Genomic DNA, 7,689 nt, shown 5'->3' on the forward strand with positions numbered 1-7,689 from the left:
TAGTGGGCAGGGAATTGCACTGTTTATGTGATACCTTCCCAAGCGCTTAGTACAGTGCTCTGCTGCACGCAGGAAGCGCTCAATAATTGTCCATGCCAAGCGCTTAGTCCAGTGCTCTGCACATAGTGAGCGCTCGATAAATACTATTGAATGAACGAATAGATGCGCTTGAGTGACTTCGAATGGGCAAGGGATGGCATTATTGTTATACTTTCCCAAGCGCTTAGTACAGTGCTCTGCACCCAGTAAGCGCTCAGTAAATACACTTCAATGATTAATAATGGGCAAGGGATGGCACTGTTTATCGTTATACTTTCCCAAGCGCTTAGTACAGTGCTCTGCATGAAGGAAGCGCTCAATAACCACCCCTCGGTGACGTCTGATGGGCAAGGAATTGCATTGTTTATGTTATACCTTCCCAAGCGCTTAGTACAGTGCTCCGCACGCAGTAAGCGCTCAATAATTGTCCATGCCAAGCGCTTAGTCCAGTGCTCTGCACCCAGTAAGCGCTCAGTAAACTTCAATGATTAATAATGGGCAAGGGATGGCATTGTTTATCGTTATACTTTCCCAAGCGCTTAATACATTCATTCAATAGTATTTACTGAGCGCTTACTATGTGCAGAGCACTGTACTAAGCGCTTGGAATGATCAGGTCGGCAACAGATAGAGACGGTCCCTGCCGTCTGACGGGCTCACGGTCTAATCGGGGGAGACGGACAGACGAGAACGATGGCGATAAATAGAGTCGAGGGGAAGAACATCCCGTAAAAACAATGGCGACTAAATAGAATCGAGGCGATGTACATTTCATTAACAAAATAAATAGGGCAATGAAAATATATACAGTCGAGCGGACGAGTACGGTGCTGAGGGGATGGGAAGGGAGACGGGGAGGAGCGGAGGGAAATGGGGGGAAAAGAGGGTTTAGCTGGGGAGAGGTGAAGGGGGGGTGGTAGAGGGAGAAGAGGAGCTCAGTCTGGGAAGGCCTCTCGGAGGAGGTGAGTTTTAAGTAGGGTTTCGAAGAGGGGAAGAGGATCAGTCTGGCGGAGGTGAGGAGGGAGGGCGTCCCGGGACCGCGGGAGGACGTGGCCCGGGGGTCGACGGCGGGATGGGCGAGACCGAGGGACGGCGAGGAGGTGGGCGGCGGAGAAGCGGAGCGTGCGGGGTGGGCGGTAGAAAGAGAGAAGGGAGGAGAGTACAGTGCTCTGCACATGGGAAGTGCTCAATATCGACACCTCAGTGACTTCTAATGGACAAAGAATTGCACCGTTTACTGTTATACTTTACCAAACGCTTAGTACAGTGCTCTGCATGCAGGAAGCGCTCAATAAATGTGCTCGAGTGACTTCTAATGGGCAAGGGGTGACATTATTTTTATACTTTCCCAAGCGCTTAGTACAGTGCCTGACATAGAGGAAGCTCTTCGCAAATACCAGAACAAAACCAACATCCCAAAGCAGTGAGAACAACTATATTCTGTGGGATCGTGCCCTTTCCCCGGCGTGACAGAAACCCCCTCCCATTACCAGTCAGAATGCGGTATCTCAGCCGATTTGTGGGCTTTTTAAAGTAGCGAGGTAAGAAATCTGAATTTACTTGGTAGCGTGGTCCGCTCTCCTTAGTCCGTGTGTCCCAGACAACCCTATCAGCGGGAGAGGCGGCGCGTCGTGTCGGCGGAAGATGATTAGCTCTCCAAGTAGGGCGTTTTATTCGCTGGCACGAGCTGGCGCAGCGACTAAGATTACGCTTAATTCATCTGGCGAAGAGAGACCCTCGCTACCGTGGAGGAACTCAGGGTCGACATCCCCTTCTAGTTCTTCCCCAGCGAGAGGCCCCCGGAAGGAATTCGCTTCATCTGCTTCCCTCCTAGGGACTAAATCGATCGATTTCAGGTCCAGAGATCCCGGTGGGACCTTTTTGTCCTCCGGGGCATTCATTCATTCATTCAGTGGTATTTATTGAGCGCTTACTACGTGCAGAGCACTGTACTAAGCGCTTGGAGTGGACAATTGGGCAACAGATAGAGACGAGGGAGCTGCCCCAGGCTGCGGAGGGGAAACATGGACTCCTCCTGGGGGGAGAGGTGGGACGGCATCGAGGCCTCTAAGGTGGTCCTGAGAAGAGCGGAGCCAGAGGACACGGGGCATCCAAGACGGCGACGCCGGTCGAGGCGACGGCAGCGGCCGGACGCGTGCGCGAGCTGGGCGGGAGCGGCGGGGCCTAGTGGCTAGACCACGTGCCCGGGAGCCGGAGCGACCCGGGTGCCAATCCCGGCTCCTCCACTTGTCCGCCGGTGGCCGAGTCTCCGTACCTCAGTCACCTCATCTGGAAAATGGAGGTTAAGCCTGTGAGCCCCCCCGTGGGACGGGGCCAGTGTCCAACCCGATTACCTCGCATCTTCCCCAGCGCTTAGCACAGCACGTAGCACTTAAACACTACCGTTATTATCATCGTGGTCATCGTCTGGAACGTACGGAGGGAGAGGGAGGTCGTGGGAAAGGGGTCGGCGGTGAGACGGACGGGACCGAGGCCCGGCGACTAGGCCGGCGCCAGAGGAGCAGAGCGTGCGGGCTGGGTGGCCGGGGGGAGATGATAATGTTAATAATGTTGGTGTTTGTTAAGCGCTTTCTACGTGCAGAGCACTGTTCTAAGCGCTGGGGGAGATCCAGGGTCATCAGGTCGTCCCACGTGGGGCTCACGGTCTTCATCCCCATTTTACAGATGAGGGAACTGAGGCCCAGAGAAGTGAAGTGACTCGCCCACAGTCACACAGCTGACGAGTGGCCGAGCCGGGAATCGAACCCATGACCTCTGACGCCGAAGCCCAGACTCTTTCCACTGAGCCACGCTGCTTCCCCAAGATCAGCGAGGTGAGCGCTGGGTGCGGATATGTGCGCCGCTGTGGCCCTTCGGGCCCGGGCACCTCAAAACCGACACTCCTTGGGCCCTCCGGGGCCCGGCGTCGATCTGCCGGAGTTGACTACAAAGAGGCAGCTCGAGAACAGAGCTGAGCCCCCAGTATAATAATGTTGGTATGTGTTAAGCGCTTACTATGTGCAGAGCACTGTTCTAAGCGCTGGGGGAGACACGGGGGAATCGGGTTGTCCCACGTGGGGCTCCCGGGCTTCATCCCCATTTTCCAGATGAGGGAACTGAGGCCCCGAGAAGTGAAGTGACTCGCCCACAGTCACACAGCTGACAAAGTGGCAGAGCTGGGATTCGAACTCACGACCTCTGGCTCCAAAGCCCGGGCTCTTTTCCACTGAGCCCCGCTGCTTCTCCATCTTGCTGCTTGGCGATGCGGCGAGCAACGACTGTCGCACGCGCAATGCACAGAGGAGCGTGGGTCGTGCGGAAGTCTTTGCAGCCACACCGTCATTCTTGGATAGGATCTCACCTCCCTGTGTGACTGTGGGCGAGTCACTTCACTTCTCTGGGCCTCAGTTCCCTCGTCTGTAAAATGGGGATTGAGACCGTGAGCCTCACGTGGGACCACCTGATTCCCCTGTACCTCCCCCAGCGCTTAGAACAGTGCTCGGCACATAGTAAGCGCTGAACAGATGCCAACGTTATTAATCACTTCACTTCTCGGTGCCTCAGTGACCTCATCTGTAAAATGGGGATTGAGACCGTGAGCCTCACGTGGGACAACCTGATGACCCTGAATCTCCCCCAGCGCTTAGAACAGTGCTCGGCACATAGTAGGCGCTTAACAGATACCAACGTTATTATCATTATTATTATGGAGCTGCCGTGGAAAATCCGCACTCGCTCCCCGAAGGAGAATCTTTAATCTGTCGTTCCGCCAGATGGCGCTAGGGGCAAGCAGGAATCAATTCTTCCCTTTTTAATAGATGATATTAAGATTAATGAGCGAGGGATGCCCTCTATTCAGCAACTATTAAAAATCCACAAATCGCCAAATTCAGACGACTCTTTCCACCGTTGCTGCGGCGATAGCTCTCCTTTGGGAAATCTGCAATTTTTTTAGAAACGGTATTTCACTCATTCACTTGTTATTAATCATAAAAATAATAACGTTGGTATCTGTTAAGCGCTTGCTATGTGCAGAGCACTGTTCTAAGCACTGGGGCAGATACAGGGTCATCAGGTGGTCCCACGCGAGGCTCACATTTAATCCCCGTTTTCCAGACGAGGTAACAGGCCCGGAGAAGTGACTTGCCCACAGTCACCCAGCTGCCAAGCGGCAGAGTTGGGATTCGAACCCATGACCTAATAATGTTAATAATAATGTTGGTATTTGTTAAGCGCTTACTATGTGCCGAGCACTGTTCTAAGCGCTGGGGTAGACACAGGGGAATCAGGTTGTCCCACGTGGGGCTCACAGTCTTAATCCCCATTTTACAGATGAGGGAACTGAGGCACAGAGAAGTTAAGTGACTTGCCCACAGTCACACAGCCGACAAGTGGCAGAGCTGGGATTCGAACTCATGAGCCCTGACTCCAAAGCCCGTGCTCTTTCCACCGAGCCACGCTTGCTTCGTTTATCCGACGCTTATCGTGCTGAATGCTCCCTGCGTGCTAGGCACTGGTCTGGGCGCCGTGGCGATGACAAGACGGTCGGGTTGGACGCGGTCCCTGTCCCACGTGGCGTCCGCGGTCTTAATCTCAGTTTTGCAGGCGAGGTAACCGAGGCTCAGAGAAGTGAAATGACCCGCCACGGTCGCACAGCGGACGAGTGGCAGAGGGGGGATTAGAACCCAGGTCCTCTGACTCCCAGGCCCGGACTCTTTCCCCTTGGCCACACGGCTTCTATAATCCACTGCTTCCTCTAGACTGTAAACTCTGTGGGCGGGGAACTTGCCTGCCAGTGATCTTCATTGATAATTACGGTACTTTTTAGGCACCTGCTGTGTGCCAAACGCTGGGGTAGATACAGGTTAGTCAGGTTGGACGCACTCCCTGCCCTACACGGGGTCTCATTCTTCATCCCCGTTTTCCAGATGAGGTAACTGAGGCCCAGAGAAGTGAAGTGGCTTGCCCGAGGTCGCAGTCGGCGGCCGAGCCAGGATCAGAACCCAGGTCCTTCCGACTCCCACTCCTAGGCCACTCTGCTTCTCCCAAGCACTTGATACGGTGTTCTGTATTACATCGAGCACCCGGTAAATACGACCGATTGATCGATTGAAGTGTAAAAGTCTCCTTTTAGATATAATAATAATAATAATGTTGGTATTTGTTAAGCGCTTACTATGTGCCGAGCACTGTTCTAAGCGCTGGGGTAGACATAGGGGAATCAGGTTGTCCCACGTGGGGCTCACAGTCTTAATCCCCATTTTACAGATGAGGGAACTGAGGCACAGAGAAGTGAAGTGACTCGCCCACAGTCACACAGCCGACAAGTGGCAGAGCTGGGATTCGAACTCGTGAGCCCTGACTCCAAAGCCCGTGCTCTTTCCACTGAGCCACGGTCGTGGGCGTTGATGTCTGAAAATGGGCTTTTTCACTCGATAGTATTTATTGAGCGCTTACTATGTGCAGAGCACTGTACTAAGCGCTTGGAATGGACAAATCGGTGACAGATAGAGACAGTCCCTGCCCTCTGACGGGCTTCCGGTCTAATCGAGCTCTTTCATCTACCGACAACACATGGGTGGAAGCAGATCGGTTCAACATCGAGAGGAAACGGGGAAAAGGTGATTTTTTTTTTTCCCTAATCAACCCCATCCACTTGGTTGCCAGAACAAGCCCGGGCTCTTCTGACACCTTAGCCATCCTTCGATTCGTGTTTTATGCCGTTCCTGTCGAGCTTGTTTGGCTTTTTACTTTATTTTTGGCAAAGAGGATTGCTTTCTGGCAATATTTTCCCTACAGTAATAGAGTATCTATAACTTAGTGGTCGGGAACGGTTTCACCCTCCCAGTTCCACTCCTCCTCACTTTCCAGTCACGAGACAACCCTGCCAACGTCTACGTCTCAGATCTCCATAACCTTATCGTCATCCTTGACTTCTTGCTCTATTTTTTGAAGTCTCGCGTTGCCCATTCTCCCCCCCCGACAGGATCGCACGAGCCTTCCTCCGCAATATTTTAGAGAAGAAGCGTGGCCTGGTGAAAAGAACGTGGGCCTGGCCTTTAATCCCGGCTCCTCCAGGTGTCGGCTGTGTGACCCCGGGCAAGTCACTTAATGATAATAATGTTGGTATTTGTTAAGCGCTTACTATGTGCAGAGCACTGTACTAAGCGCTGGGGTGATCAGGTTGTCCCATATGAGGCTCACAGTCTCAATCCCTATTTTCCAGATGAGATAACAGAAGCCCAGAGAAGTGAAGTGACGTGCCCACGGTCACCCAGCTGACAAGCGGCCGAGCCGGGCTTAGAACCCATGACCTCTGATTCCCAAGCCCGGGCTCTTTCCACTGAGCCACGCTGCTTCTCTAATAGTAATGGTGGTATTTGTTAAGCGCTTACTATGTGCCGAGCACTGTTCTAAGCGCTGGGGGAGATGCGGGGTCATCAGGTTGTCCCACGTGAGGCTCGCAGTCTCAATCCCCATTTTCCGGATGAGGTCACGGAGGCCCAGAGAAGTGAAGTGACTTGCCCACAGTCACCCAGCAGACGAGTGGCGGAGCCGGGATTCGAACTCATGACCTCTGACTCCCAAGCCCGAGCTCTTGCCACTGAGCCACGCTGATGCTCTTGAGCTCCGTCTCATGAACTGTTCTAAGCTTCTGTGTAGGCATGAGATAATTGGGTCCGACACAAGTCCTGATAATGACAGTACTAATGATGGCGTTATCTGTTAAGCGCTTACTATGCGTCAAGCACTGTAATTAACGTTGGTATTTGTTAAGCGCTTACTATGTGCAGAGCACTGTTCTAAGCGCCGGGGGAGATACAGGGTCATCAGATTGTCCCACGTGAGACTCACGGTTAATCCCCCTTTTACAGATGAGGGAACTGAGGCCCAGAGAAGCGAAGTGACCTGCCCACAGTCACGCAGCTGACGAGTGGCAGTGCCGGGATTCGAACCCATGAACTCCGACGCCCAAGCCCAGACTCTTTCCATCGAGCCACGCTGCTTCTCTAACTTCTGCTTCTCACTGTACTGAGCGCCGGGGTAGGTTCGAGATCATCAAGACCCACATGGGGAAGGGGACTAGGTATCGAGTCCCCCTTTCGCAGAGGAGGGAACTGAGGCACCGAGAGGTTAAGTGACTCGCCCGGGATCACACAGAACAATAATAATAATTGTGGTATTTGTTAAGTGCTTACTCTGTGCCAAGCACTGTTCTCGACACTGGGGTAGATACGAGGTAATCGGGTTGGACACAGTTCCCGTCCCCCGTGGGGCTCCCGGTCTCGATCCCCGTTTTATAGATGAGGGAACTGAGGCCCAGAGACGCGACTTGTCCAAGGTCACGCAGAAGACAGGTAGCGGAGTCAGGATTAGGACACAGGTCCTTTGACTCCCAGGTCCGTACTCTTCCTACGAGGCCACGCTGCTTCTTCCACTGAGCCATGAGAAGCAGCATGGCTTAGTGGAAAGAACCCGGGCTTGGGAGTCAGAAGTCATGAGTTCGAATCCCCGCTCTGCCACTTGTCCGCTGTGTGACTGTGGGCGAGTCACTTCGCTTCTCTGGGCCTCAGTTCCCTCAACTGTAAAATGGGGGAGACCTGATTACCCTGTCTCTCCCCCGGCGCTTAGAACAGTGCTCTGCACATA

Source organism: Ornithorhynchus anatinus, chromosome 14 (assembly GCF_004115215.2).
Source record: "Ornithorhynchus anatinus isolate Pmale09 chromosome 14, mOrnAna1.pri.v4, whole genome shotgun sequence".
NCBI lineage: Eukaryota > Metazoa > Chordata > Mammalia > Monotremata > Ornithorhynchidae > Ornithorhynchus > Ornithorhynchus anatinus.